Below are 16549 nucleotides of genomic sequence, written 5' to 3' on the forward strand. Positions count from 1 at the left end.
TTTTTAATATAAAAATATATCGTTAATATAAAATATATAGGTTATGTGATGCTTGAGAAGAACAGTTATGCTCTCCACCAATCAGAAGTGAGCACGAAAAATCACAAATCACTCTGAAAAATCATCATGATTGAAAATGAACGCGATGAAGTCATTCGTGATTAACAAGTAGCAGTTTGCGCCATCTCTACTTGTGATACACAGCGTAACTATAAGTACATTTCGAGTTGCAGGAGCAGTGCAGAAGCAATAGGAGTTCGACTTATAAAGATCTGGCTATTCTAAATTCGAGTTACGGAAGTAAAATAATACATTTGGATATATGGTAAATAATTCGAGTTAAAATAAGTTCTATTTCTACTTCTAGAGGTTTTGCAGCGGGAGTGAACAAAATTTTAGTCTTATAGAGGTTTTCGAGTTATAGAAGTTTGAGTTATCGAAGTTCCATTATATTAGGTTACTCTACTAAACATTACGTTACTATATAATTATCCTTCTCTTACTCCAACTGCCATAACTACTAGTCGCTCTCTCCCTGACTCTTTCTTCTTCTCCTTTTCACACATGATCATTTCCATTTCCTCTAGCCTTGTGCTCACATAATCCAGAAAATCTTGATATTCCTTCCTTACATGCCTTGATACTTCCGCATCTTCCTAACAGCTGCGCTATCGTTTCTTTCTCTCTCATAAATTCCGCACATCTTGTCTTCCATCTCTCTTCAGCGCTGCTCTCTCACCTTTACTCTCATTTCCATATCTAAACCTGACCAATAGATATCTGAGATATCTGTCTTTTTTCCCCTTCTTTCTATCAGATAACGCGGTAACCGCTCAGAATCTAATATACAAGTAAAAATATTTATTTTGTAACAAAAGGATAGGTGTAGCAGAAACATTTGCGAAATTATAATTATTCGTATAGTAAAATAATCATAAAACAAAATGGTCAATGAGCGATTCTCGTATATAAAATTACATTCGACGAAAATCTTATGTCGACTATTGACGACAGTCGTGTGTTTCACGAAAGTTCAACATTTTACTGATATAATATGATAACACAGATAAAGGCCGCAGGAAAAGAATATCACATCGTTATAGTTTTCATTTTTCATAAGGAAGCAGTTTTCACATTCATTATATTGTCAATTATTTTCAATTTAACGTTACCCAAATTACCTGTTTATTTGATTTTAGAGTTAAACACGTATTTTTCACGTATATTTCTTTACAATTCTAAAGGTATTTGTAAATAATTTGTCATAATATTCAAATATTGAATTATCAAGATTTTGTTTGTCTTAAGAGTCAAACTTTTGGCTTCTATAAAACTTCATTAATTACATTTTTTGACCCAACGGGTTCTTTCCATTTTTAGTTACTTTATATAAAAATATTTCTTTTAATTATACATACAGTGGCATTAAGAAAAAAAATCAAGAAGTGTACCTATTTATCTGGTTCTTTTTCTTCTGATCATTATCATTAGCGATCATCGAGTAATATATTCATAAAGATGCTTCGTAAGTGCTAAAATACTTTCGCGAGTCTCTGTATATACAATATACTCTCCTTGCCAACTATATATTTATATTGGTTATCATTTAATGAATTTAATATATTCACGTTCGCTTAAATTTGAAGAATGTAATCTCTCCAACAAAAACAGGGAAACTGGCGCGCTATTATTCATATTATTTACGTTCAGCAGGAAAGTTAGAGTATTCACGCGCAAAGACGGTAACAGAGCTGACCCGAATCAGAAGTTCAGTGACCCTTGACACTGACTGGTGTAAGTATATGACACCGTGAACACCGAGAGGATAATAGAAACAGCGAGAGAAGGAGAATGACAGAGAAAGGAAAGAGTGGTTCGCCTTAACCTTGACCCTGCAACCCTTCGGTTCCATCACTCCTCGCCTCGTTCACAAGAGATATACGTAGACTCCGTCTCTTTCCTCACTTTTCCTTCCTTCCTCTAACATCTTTGCTGCTTCTCTCTACCTTTTTCTTCCTTTCTTTCATTGCTGCTTCTGCTCTCTTATTGGCGTGTATCAATCAGCCACTCTCTATATATGTATTTTAATGTCCTTTATACGGAAAAAGCCGACTATGCGATCGATGCTCAACGAGGGACCAGCTGCTCGAAATAGACGAGGAGGAGCCTCCTAAATATTAAAGGAGCCTTTACCCTGGTTTAGCTTGTCCTCTGTATTCGTCGAGCAAGGGACAAAGGGCTGTCCACCATCCACCAATATTGATCTTCCCTCATCGCTTTTTCGTGTCTTCGTTAGATACCCTTTCTTTCCTCCGCTCTTTTGTTTTAACTCGTTTCACGTTTGTAAACACTCGGGAGATGAGAAGCTGTTTGTTCATTCGATTGTTCCTGCTTTTTCTTCTCATTTTAATCGATTCCAGGTTTTGACGTTTCGAAAAAATCGTTTAAATTTCATATTACTTATGACGAATAATGCAGAACTACTAATTTTATTGGCTTTCCTTTGTACAGTATTATTTTGGTTACTATATTGAATTTTCTTGTAGTTAGTAAAAAGTTACAAGTTCCCATTAGGGTTAGGATTAAGGTTAAGGTTAGGTTTCTTGAATAGTTCTACAATGCGAATATGTTGGTAGATATTATTATACATAACTACGTTATGTTCTTCTCTGTAATTAGGATACTTCGTATTATTTTTCATAATTATCTCTGATATTCAAATTGGGAAACAAGTAAAATTACACTTTTTTTCCGAAACCTATCGAAAAGTGTGTTTTTCAGGAATGAAGGTTTCTTCGAGTGTTAGTATTTAACATTTCTCTTTCACATTTACTTTTAAGAAATAAGCTTTCATATGTGTTAGTCGATTAAAAGGAATTGACAGAGAAAGATATGTAATATGTTATTATTTCCGCAATGTCAATAGCGAATTAGATGCTTAAAATATTTTAAGTTGAATCAAATGTTTATTAAATTTTAATTTTCTTACATTCGGCGAAGATAAAGTCACTGTAAGATTCTTTACTTGCAATTAGTACGTATGAAGAATATTTTCTATTAGTCCTGATTTTCTAATGTATGCATGAATGTCTACACAAACATATAATGATGAAACATTCACGTAACATTGATATGTTGTATTTCAATTTTGAACATTGAGAAAGTTACGAAACGAATGATCTTGCAGTTTGTCTTTTAGAATCGTGGGTTATCGAACGATAAACAGTACGCCGAATCATACGATGTCTCAATCGCGAAGTATATTAAATCTTTATGTATAATTCTACGTAATCGTGTAAAGATTTCATCAGCTATATTTTTACATAATCGTAATATTAACAATAAGCGTTACACGTGCTTCCGGCGTATCCCTTTGATCCTATTTTCTTGTTACTTTTAGTATGTCGATAAGATTCATCGATACATTTAGTCACGATAAAAGTGTTTCTGACGTTATGTATAGTAGTACAATAGAACGTCGATTATTTGAGGTAATATGGACCGGGTGTACCTCGGGTGATCGAAAACTCAGATAATACGGAACGGTCTATTAGTGTTCAGAAATCGCATAATAAAATCATAGAAAACATTTTGATAATTTAATATTGTAATTGTATTAAATTGTTCCAAAAGTTTCTTTCGTTTTATAAGGAAATAATAGATACATACAATTTTTTGTTTTATATCATTTTATTGAATTATGTATGATCCATATTGTTATAAAACGAAAGAACCTTTTTAACAACTTGATATTTAAGTTTAATTAATTATTTAATCGGTTGAAAGCTTGATCAACTGCTTTCACAATATTTGACTGTTTATACTTTCGTACTCTTCGTGTTAAAATTTTGTAAAAAATGAAATTATAGTGAAGTTCAAAGTTTCGTTAAAGTTAACGTAGATCATGAAAGAACTTTGATTAAACGGGAATCAGAAAACCAAGACTCCACTTTATATATTTGCTGACAACGAACGCTTTGGCTTTGCAGCTATCGCAATCTTGCGGTTGAAACGACAAACCGTTTGTTGTAAACTTCCGAACGTAGACGATAAGTAGAAAACTGAGCTTGTAAAAACGAAGCGTGTGTGCAGAATGACATAAGCACAGATATTACACAATATGTAATATAAGTAGAAGAGTAGTATTAATAAATATAAAAATTAACTAAATGTATTGTATGTATTTTATTATTTTTATTTTATATTTTTATATTGTTAACTGACACAAAGGATATGTAATTAATAATTTATATCAAATTTTATTGAATAAAGCTATATCATTTTATATACTATGTACATTTAGAATAACTGTAATTATAATTGTGGTTGAATAATAAGTGTAAAATAATGTATATATTAGGTATATGAAAAATGGTTTAATATATATAAAAATTAATGTTATTTTAAAAAATTGTTAAATCATCTGTACACTGTACATACAACGTGCTTAGTTAGTAGGCTGTTAGTAGATAGTTTGAATCTTTCTTGTAATTAGTGAATTGAAAAGAAATTAGTTTCTTCGTGGGTTATCTTGGCATTTTAAAAACGCTTTGTATATTATTTTATCGTTTCGTATAGAAAGTTATATGAAATTATATAATATTTCTTACTTTTAATATGCGCATATATATGTCGGAGATGGAAAAGCACCGGAACCTCTCCTTGGATTCTCGGGAATACCGTAATGTCGTAATTTAGATTAAACAAATGTCGCTCCGATTGTTCGAGGTTTATGATAGTGAGCTTGGGCTCGAGGCGACAACCAGTCGCCGAACGTAGCCGCGGTCAAGGGATGAACGTTTTGTCTAACAAAGGCATGAAGTAACCCTATAGCTATCCTTAAAAGAAATACTTAGGACGGGGCACGACTGTAAGCGTTTCAACGATTTCTGTCCCGTGGCTCGCCACACGCAGACTCTATTCTTTGAGTAAGATGATTACCAGATGTCGACGCGTCTCCACAGTACATGTTCAGCTAGCCCGAGGACCCGCTATAAATCTTAAGATCTGTTTAACTAAAGTCCTTCAAACCGACAAACAGTCCTCGTCCCAACTACGAGAAAATAGGAGAAATCTATTTTTCTCACCAACGACGCTTCCTCTTCTCGAACTTTCTCTTAAGGGCGGCTAGCACCCTTCCCTAACCACCAACATGGAAATTGACCAATTAACAGTAACGCCAATTTCCCTCACTTTCCGAATGAAGGCTTTTCTCCACGAATCCGATGATTTCGTGCCCTTAGGCACACCCGTCATAGTTTTCCTCGACAGCGTTACCGTGATGGAGAACCACTCTCCGGTACGATCTCGACGACGATTCAAGTAACTCTCGGATACGTAGTGATTGCCCCACGCATTAACATTGAGTACAACTTAGACGCTAAAGAAGAGTAGAGTTCGTCATCCCGTTGACCGTGGATTCGTTATTGAGCCTAGGATCATTGTCATTAGCTTCTCGAGTATCAATTTATCGCGATTACTTGTCCAATTCCAACATGGTCATGTTTGCACTAGTAAATATCTCCTCTATTGCATAGTGATCACGTCTAGTGTCAATAGGGATTCGTTTACGCCCTTAACCCTAACTCTAATCGTAACGCCAACCCGACATATATGTAAATAGGTATACGGAAATATATATATAGTGGGAATTGAAGTGACTATAGTGGGAATGTATTAAGAAAATGAAAAAAGGAACTAACTCCAACGAAACAGAAACAGATTATCATGATAAAGATAGCTATTAAATACATTGAAAGAATAGTTCTGAAAAATATAAATTGTTTTTAAAAATTAAATCGTTTAACACTGTTGTGAAAGTTTAGAAATTTAATGTTGACCGATTTTTTCTGCGCAACTGCTTTTTTGACATAATATACAATTGTAGTCACATCTCACATGATAAAACTTTTCTGACATGCCATCTTTTCTGTATTTGTTATAAACAAACATTGTTTATAACAAATACATTTATTATAAATATATTTTTCGCAATTATAAAAACGAATATATACATAATATATTCAATGTATTCTACATTTTCCTTGAAAAATTTACCTCTTACAATAATTTCATCCTTTTCTTCCCTTCTTTTCTCCTTTTTCTGTTTACTTATTTTTCTTATAATTTCATAATGTTTAAAATGTTTCTTAGAAATGTAAATCTTTTAATTTTAGAATGTATAAATCCATTATTTGTACTGTTCTGTATTTTATTTATTAGATGTTATTAGATATATTAAGGTTAAAAAAACATTAGTTACTTTTGTACTTTTTCATGGCTTTAATTGTCGTTGTTATTCTAATTTTTTATAATTTGCGTTTTCGTTGTTGCAATAGTTTCATTTGCATTAATAGTTCCATTATCTTCAATGTTGCACTTATAATCCTGAATTGCAGAATTTGAATTTATCAATTCGTTATGCATTCTATAAATTGGTTTTCATCGTTATTCCTAGAATAATCAGATTTAAAATTGGTCATTAGTCAATATTATTATCCGAGATATCATCGTATCATGTTATTACGAAATGTTTTGAATCAAAGTATCCGTAATGTAATACAAATAGTACTAGGAAGTATCTCCAACGTAATACATCCTTGACCAAATGCAAGATGTATGTTTTCTGTTACTTCAGCCAAGTTTGCATTACTAATGGTTCAAAAATTGCATTTCTGCATATCCCACTTTAAGAAAAATAAAACGTAATTGATTTAAGGAAATAAGGAAAGTGAAAGTTATAATAGACTGCAAAATAGACAAGAAATAAAACAGTATAAAAGGAAAATGATTATCTAAATTAATGTATATCATGATCTTAAAATGATTTAAACGAAAACTCATTGAAATCTGATATTTATTATGCAATAATTTAATACTTTTATACAGTTCTTTATTTAGTGTCAGTTTGTATTTTTTTTAATTTCGTTATTTGAACGATATAATAAAGCAATATTATGTGATATTTTGTGTAGGCAGAGACTTTTGATGGTCATTATGAGTATACCATGTTTGCATTTGGAGTTAACGTCTTCTTTATTCTTAGTTGTATTGTCTGAATTTTACCTGCATATGTCTGTTATCTCGTTACTTATTGTTAACGTCAAATAATATTAATTATTATCATCTTAAATGTTGTATTATACTATATTTTAGTACATATTAGATAATACATTATTTTCTCTATAACTGATCGCCATTATGTTTCCCATAATAGATCGGTTGTCATCTCTAAGGGGCTAAGTAGCGTAATCTGATCCAAATTCAATCGTCCATGAAAAAATACTAATTATCTACGAGACAATAATGAAACCTTTTTATTTCTGAATTTGTTTAAATTAAAATTTTACTACCATATTTATGAGATTTTTCTGGTTAAAATGAGACCAAATACGATATAGTTTAAATCACATTTACGCGTATATATAATAGACAAAATAAAATAAGTTAATATCACTAAATAAGCAAATATGTTTCAAGTTATATGTTCTTGTTCTAATTAGAAAAATCCCTATGATTACATTGGTAAAAGTTTTATTCAATGAGGGTAGAAAATAAAAAAGTTCCGTTGTTGCATTAACATCGTCCAAACGATGTGTTTCTTTTCATCCAGTCGACTCTCGGAATCTTTTCTTTTTCATTCGCGCTGTCTTTCTCTAAATTCGGTAAAATGTATCCATTACATACAATCGAGTCCTGTACACGATACGTAATCCATCACCGAGGAGTCCTGAATTTCGATCAATTATGGAGAAAATATTGTACGTATATCGATCTTCGGTGATCTCAATTTCGTGAATGTTTTGGAGTATGTGCTGAGTTTTTTGACTCACTGTCATTGTCAGTCCTCTTACCAGAGTATTCATCAGTCTCCTTGCACCGTGGCCAGGTTCTTCTAGAAGACCCTAAAGTTGGAAATTCACTGACTAGCAAACCCAATCCAAAGACATTTGATTTAATGCATTTATATGAAACCGTTTTCACTGGCGGGCTAAACTGGTCCAGTCGCTTAAAAAATTGATTCTGTACATCACTGAAGCCAAGTTCAAGTGCCTCGAGGACCCATTTAGTTCGAGCTAGCATGAAATTGCCTCGTGCAATTTTTTCAAGAACTCATGAAGGCCTACCAGTAGACTTTTCCCTTTTCACATCTCTAGTAGTTTATCATTTTCCACGTACTACTGAATACTGTGAGCTCGAGTGTCTCTGAATTATCTATACCTCAGCATCCTACAAGTATAACTATAGCATTCACGACTTTCAGAAGCGCGGTCACGGTAGGTCTGAGGTCCAATATGAATACAACCGAATCTCGGTAATTCGAATCTCAAGGGAAGAGCTGAAATCTTCAATTTATAGAGGCTTCGACTTATTAAAATCTCCGGGTAAAAGACGTTTAACAGAGAAAAATTCAAGATATAGAAGTTTCATACGAAGGCATAATTACATTCACCTTTTCAGAAAGTATTAGTATTTCAAGCTTCCTCCTAGAATTCATTTTATTCGACCCAGATATATGCAAAAGTTAAAGACGCGGGAGATGATAGTAATTATGTGTTCGGCTGATGAAAAACGATTAGCTTCCTATACATTAGGATGGTACTTAGTTATAAGGGACAAAAGCTTTTACCGAGTTTTGTTTGGTCTTATCCTGATAAATTATGATATCTGGTAAGAAAATAATGTGTCCAAAATTTGAAATTGATTAGACATCAGGAACCCATACCATAAATATAATCTGTTTTTTGAAAAGAGTTACAGAATATTTTCCAATAAAAAAGTACGTTTTAGACTTTATGTATTATTGTCAAAAATATGTATTGTACAAAATCTTTGTGCTTTACTTATAAAATTAGTATATGACAACGTCTAAGCCACTAATGCAGTTACGAGAGTTGTACTTTCTTACAGCTACGATATTTTTTATTTACAAAAACTGTATTACTTGATATTTCCTTTTAATTGTATACGTCATTATTAACTAAAATTTTAATTATTTATATAGTTATGGCAAAAATATTATTAAACTTTAAGTTATAGGTATTTAATAGATAACGAAAAATAAATATGGAAGAAGAACTTAACACTACATACTTGTTACTAAATATCTTTGATCCAGCTTGATTTACTTGCATATTCGTAGAACATATTGTTTATTTTCTTCCTCTTTCATTGATAAATTATTATACTCCGATATTAATTTTAGGCCCCGTTGTACAGTAAAATTAACAATTTTTTATTTTTGCACTATTTACAATCCTGCTTTATATGTTTCAACCCTCTCCCAGATCGACGGATCTTTTTATAAAAAATTAATAGATAAAAGTATTTAATTAAACATAAATGGTTTATCAATACAATCTGGACAATAGGTGGTCACCTCTTTGATCCGATTCTTAACAATTTTTGATCCTAACTGTTCAACATTTTTTTTTATAGCACTCTCTGCAAAATTTTCGTACCAGATACACTTGCTTGCCCTTCTTTTTTCTGCATTTCGTGTCGCACAGTTAGAAGTGTGCACGTACTTACTATTATATATAGAACAAGCAAATACTGTTTACTCTTCTATACGTTTCAACAATATATTTTGGACGTTTTGCTTACGACGAAATAACGAAAGCCTTGTTATAATATGTCGCCATCAACTGTTACCAAAGCGCCATTGTTACCAATAAGATAAATAGTCCATTGGGGAAGAATGTTATCTTACATCATCAATTTATTATTATTTTGCCATTATATGCTTTGAATATGACACTTCCGTGGCGTTCTGAGCGAAACATGTGATTTCGGCGTGGCAGTCGAAGTGTTAACAGAATAAAAAATTTCTGGCTCTTTTCTGAAATTAAACTCTCGATGGCGATATTCACATAATTTTCTATATCTTTTAAAATAAACTTTTTGGAAGAAATTTCTATTTTATAATTTTTTATATTTTCAATCGTACGCTTTTTGTATCCAAAAATAAGCTCGTATAAAAAAAAAAAGAAAAGTTGCATAATATGCACGTAGTCGAAGAGCAAAGAAGTAAGGACTTGTTTCGTCTTATGTTTCCCGTCGTATGTTATTTGAGATAATCGAACAGTTGGAAGAAAGGAGCTACATAGCGTAGCTATAGCACGATTCAAGTTACAGAGGCAGCAGCGATAGTTTAACTTATACAGATAAATTTCGACCTGTAGAGATCTAGCTATTCTAAACTCGATTTACAGAGCCAAAATAATGTATCTAGACGTATTTTTTTTTATTTATTTCTTTATATTCACAATTTGTCCAATTTGAACATTAGGTCGAATTTTTTAGCAGTTATATTAACATATTGGTGGCTACCCCCAGCGGGGTACCATCCTCGCGTTTGCTAGGTTATATCCTTTGTGAGGTCTGTTGGGTGCTTCCTTTTTAGCCTTCTGTCCATATTTAAGGTGTTCTCAATTGCTAAAGAAAACTTTGATAACTTCCTTGACGCCCTGGGCAATAGATTCATAGCTGAAGGAGACTATAACGTTAAACATACCCAATGGAGCAGCAGCCTTGTCACAGCAAGAGGCAAAAACCTCTTGAAAAGCATAACCACCAACAATCTCAACTACCTCACCACATATGAACCCACATACTGGCCCACTGACACTAACAAAATCCCCGATTTACTTGACTTCTTCATAACCAAAAATATCTCGCCATGTGATATGTCCAAATCAACTCTTCGGCAAAACTCTCTTCTGACCATTCCCCCTTTATAGCAACAGTCAGTTCAGCAATAATCGAGAACCCACCTAATGGCTTTATTCACAACCAACTCACCAACTGGCAGCTCTTTAGAGAAGTCTTTAATCATTCAACTACAGCTTTAACTTCACTAAAAACAAATGAAGATATTGAAACAGCCACGGAATACTTAAACGCTAATAATAAATAACGATGATAAACGCTATCCGCTCCTCAACACCTACTAAGACTTCTATCAGCAAACGCGAATATCCCCATTACATATTAAACAAAATCACAGAAAAACGAAGACTAAGAAGAGTATGGCAGACCCATAGAACACCGGACGATAAACGCAAACTAAACAACGCAACCAGGAAGTTAACCAAAATCATCAAAAAATATAAAAATGACTGTTTTCAAAAATATCTCGCCAATTTATCCCCCACTGTCGACTCCAACTACTCAATATGAAAGGCTTCCAGGAAACTCACGCGTCCCCCGCAAATAATCCCTCGAATTCGCTATCCGCAAGGCAGATGGGCACGAAGCCCTAAAGAAAAAGCTAATCTGTCCGCTAAATACCTATCCAACATAAACAACTCAGGGACAAACTCAAAAAATTTTATTGGCTCATTGGCCGTCGCTCCAACCTAAGCACGCAGAACAAAATTACGCTCTATAAGACCGTAATAAAACCTGTCTGGACCTACGGAATCCAACTATGGGGAACAGCAAGTAATTCCAACATTGAAATACTCCAACGCTTCCAATCGAAAACGCTAAGATCCCTAATAAATGCACCCTGGTATGTTACCAACGAAACAAACTACCGTGATCTCAAGATACCCACGATTACTTGCGGGTAGCTTCGGCTACCAAAGGTGTTGGTGCTGTTGTGTTTAGTGTTCATTGCGTGCTGTGAATTTGGTGTTGTCTCAGATTTTATGCTGTCCTGTTGCGTTTGTAAGTTATTGTATGTCCTATTTCGTAGTGGCGGAAACAGTTTACGTTGTAATTGTTTCCTGATTTCACACTCTTTATAACAGGCTGGGTGGTTTCCGTTACAATTATAGCATCTAACTTCTTCTATTTTTCCTGTGAATGGGCAGTGTATTGTTAAATGATTTTTTGCACATTTAACACATGCCGGGCTTCTGTAATATAATTTTTTGTGTGGCAGTATTGTTGGCACCGCATGTATTATGGTATATCTTTTTTGTAGCGTGGTGGTTCCACTGTTACTATTGTGTTTAGAATTTTTTTGATTTCATAAATTTCCCTGTTATTGGTTCTGGGTTCAAGTTCTATTAACACTAGGTTTACGGGACCCGTCAATTTGATGCATTTCGAACTTTGAAATGAAATATCTCAAAAACCATAGCACCAATTTTAACCATTTTGCATCGTAAATTAATCATTTCATCTAAAGTATTTATACACAAAATTATTTTTTCCTAGGCTTTCTAATTTTTGAAATCTGTACGTAGTATACTTATTTCTACGGGATCCGTCTAATTGACAGGTAAATGAAAATACGCATTTTTCTTTAAAAAATCGATTTATTCAAATTAAGTCTGAAAGGAACAATATTAGGCTTCACATTTAAATAAATTATTAATAAATAAAAAGTCTTTTCTTAAAGTTATCACTAAAAAAATAACAATAACATTAATGGTACAGGGTAATCATATTTATTGAGCACATTTTTTGCAAATATACTGAATGTTGTTTGTACATTTTCCGCATACGATATTTTTTTGCAATATATACAATAATTATTACTTCTATTTTTTTGCAATAACCCACTTGGCAACTATTTCGCACTTCTGACGTTGAAGGTGACAGAAATGAAGCGTCTGATCTTTCGCAAATGTTCTCCTTGTTTTCTTCAGCTAATTCCTCGGCTAAACAAAAAATGAATTCTTTTCTGGATATTTTCGATTTGGTACACTCTTTATATAGTATCCACGCGTTTATCGCTGCCAAAATATTGAAAAAGACTTGAAGGGGCCATCGGAAACTCCCTGCTTTCACACTATATTTGCGTGCCATTTGGTCAACGACGTCCACACCATACTTTGTTTTATTGTAAAAAGTAATGGTTTCTGGAACACGTTTATAATTATCTTCTATTCGTACACCTGTATGTTTGGTGTTTAGAAGGAGGACCTTTATTTTAGGTTTACTTTTATACACAGTAAGTGTGCAGTTTTCTGATTTATACAAATTTGAGAAAAACAATCTCATCTTGTCCTTTTTTCCTTTGAACATCGAGTTTCATCTTTCCCCATATAAGGGAAACCATTCAAAATATATTTTGTTTGGACGTCAACTGTTAACCAAAACTTAATGCCAAATTTATGAGGCTTATTCAGTATATATTGCGTAAACCTGCATCGAGCTTTCGTTGGAAATAATTGTTCATCTATTGAGATATTTTCATATGACTTGTAACAAGCCTGGCTATTACTTATAAATCTGTTCCATATTTCGGATATCAGCGCAAATTTATTTATTTGTAATCTTTCGGAGGCTTTCAATGATCTCGCTTCATATGCGTCCCGGGCATATAGAATTCCTAGAAAACTATGCAAGTCAGCAACTGTAATTGTCCAATCTTTTTTCAAAATTCGATGCGCCTCGGTTTCAGTGCAATCGTTAATGTGTTCCATTATATGTCTGTCAATTATTAATTCAAAGGCACTAGTTACATAACCCGACATAATATTTCGGGTATATATTTATACCCCTAGATCCGCCTGTTTTCAGTTTTATGCACTATGTCCCCTCAATTGCAATTTCAATTTCACCTATTACATTTTGGGATATGCTTGGAATGCTCGTTCTTTCATCCTCGGAGTCAGAACTAAAAAGAATACGCATCCTTTTCTTGTTATGACACACTTTCAAGAAGTGTTCCTCTTCACTAGCCAAAGATCCTTCTATCTCTCCACTTTCAATGTATTCAGAACTTTCACTAGTATGAATCAGTACGAGTTTTGACTGTAATATGGTACCAAACATACTTTTGTGTAAAACTCGAAAACACAGATCGAGCACCTGTCATATGTGTAGGAAAAAGATTGCTTGGAATGATAGCCTTGACAACATATCTCAAGGGCATTGAAATCGACGAAGAAATAGGTATTCGACAGGTTCACACTGGCTTAGGCTATTTTTAACTTCCGTCCCAACGGACCGCGACTAGAAGGGGAGATAGCGCTAGGGGCAATGCCCCCCCCCCTAACGCCAAATTCAACAGTCAGGGACCTGTTAGGACTGACTCGAACAAGAAGCCGAGGGAAGGGGGTGCAACGCGAGATAATTCATAAGAGGTTCCTGGAGCACTCCTGTCATACGCGTAGAATGGTCATCGTGGAGTTGTAGTCGGTAACAGTCCGACAATACTTTGCTGTTACCGATTATTAGCAGTAGTGGAGTGTCCATGAGGATTTCTCCACGTGCAAAAAAAGACTATTTTTAATTTAAGCATACCAAATCCTGGACAAGTTATAGAGGACAAATGTATTTATAACACAAAGCAAAAGTTATATATCTACATACAAAATACAGGTTTAGTAGATTTGTGTGAGATATATTAGTTATATATACGACGTTTATATGTTGAAAATTTCATTGAAATCAGTTAATATTGCTATGGGGTATAAACAGTTAAAAATAGTGAAAATGCCAGCTTTTCATGAGATTGGGTCTATGATTATAATAAATCGAAAGATTTTTATGTATTGAAATATAATTAGAATCTAGTATACAATTTTTGTTCTTTGAAAATACAAAACACTATTCTGGTATACAATGTCGTGAATAATTATACGTCCAAATATATGTTCTCAGAATCCACTGATCATGCCTGGATATTTAAACGAAATTGTATTAGGTAAAAGGTAAATTGAACGCTGTAGGATATCAAGAGATGTTACATGGCGAATTATTGCCTCTCATAACTGAAATAGAAGACGAAAAGGCACCTTCTCAAAAAGATGGTTTCAAGATTTCGGGATATAATTATTACTATAACCACTATTCAGTCCTGATTAGATCCTAGCAAGGAAGGTATACAATCAGGAAAAACCACCTATAGAAGATATCGCTGAACTTAAAAAAAAAAAAAAAGAAAAAAAAAAAATCACTTTAAATAAGTTAGTGTACCTAATTGATTAATAGAAGTAATAAAAAATAAGGAAAGATCTGCTAAATATTGAACGAAAACGTAACAAAATCAACATTGAGTTTGTATTTTTCACAGCCAGAAACACAATTTTAAGAGAAAATTTAATTTTTTCCAAACTTGATAAAAAGAAAATTTGTGCTTGTTGCATTTTCAGTTTTGTTTTCTATTATATTATGAAATTTTATATATATATAACATATATATATATTAATATAATTTTATATAATTTTGAATATATCTATATAATTTTGTCAATTTTTGTTTTAATATCATGAAAAGAGAGATTGAGTTTATAATTATTCATGGAACCAGAACAGCGATAATCCAACTAAACATAGAATATGGTTGATGGTATTTAGTGGGTCTGTCGTTTATACATTAGATAATACCCTCCGCACATTCCACATTCTGAAGTATCATGTATCGCGTTTTATAACGTAATGTTCCGAACTTTTTGAACACATCTTGTATGTATAACGTAAGTATGTACGTTTGAAACATGTTTTGGAAAAAATAAGTGTCCTGAAGGTCATCAGTTATTGACAAATTCAATACAGGTTTCGTATGTTACAAGAGCTCTATGCATTGATGAGCTACGCTTGAGGCGAACGGAGCATGAATTTCAGTTCTTCAATAATTCTCTACCTTCTTCCTTCTGATAATATAAAATAAAAGAATATCGCTTCGGAAACAATACTAAATTAATGTACTTATATTGTTATTGAAGCAATTAAGGGTGGATTCTCGTGTAGTAACAATAAAAATAAGTGATTTCTATGGATTGTTTTTAGACTAACTACTGGTTATATGAAACTAGACAATTTGGAATGAAAATAGATAGTCTTAAAATGCAATTTTTGACAATGTAACCATTATTGGCGTGGAGTGTATTGGCGTGCAGTATAGTATCTGTCACAGTCATTAGAATGCAAAACTTAAGGAATATTCTTCAAGTTCTGTAGTCGACGCTGAGATTGAAGTCATTTTTGAAAAAAAAGACATGAAAAATTGGAGAATTCTAGCGTTTAGAAGAAAACTTGTTTTCGGCAGGCAAATTGAGTTTAAAAAATATAATTTAGTTTATAATAATAGAGTTTATAAAATATAAAAAATAGTGTTCGAGAAACAATGTAAATAAATGATCAAATACGAATTTCAATTCCTGGAGAAGTTTCTAACAAAGTAAACGAGCCTTGTCCGAAATTCATCAATCAATTAGTTAGCGTGCATGCCAGTTTAAAAAGCTATTAAACGTAGCAGTTTGAAAAGTTAATAAACAATAAGAAGTAATTAAAATAAGAAAATTACATTTTATTGTTGCTATACGAGAATCTCATCTTAAGAAAACGTATATACCCGTCGAATGAAATCTTATTCTTCAAGTCCAAATCATTATTCTATACATTATTTCTGTACCGGAAATAAACATGTCTTATCGTTAGTCATTGTTATAGAACATTCTGTTTGAAAGATGTGCAGATATTTCAAGCCGACTGTTCCGAGAGTTCTTTGTTTAAATGTTTCGATTAAAATACATACTATGCACATGTAATTATTCAAGAATATTTGCATTTGTTGTGCAGCATTCAGCATCGACAATTTGAGGAATTGCGTACGAGAATCGTGCATGCCATTTTGATTTACGAT

Source organism: Bombus terrestris, chromosome 10 (genome assembly GCF_910591885.1).
Source record: "Bombus terrestris chromosome 10, iyBomTerr1.2, whole genome shotgun sequence".
In the NCBI taxonomy this organism is placed as follows: Eukaryota; Metazoa; Arthropoda; class Insecta; order Hymenoptera; family Apidae; genus Bombus; species Bombus terrestris.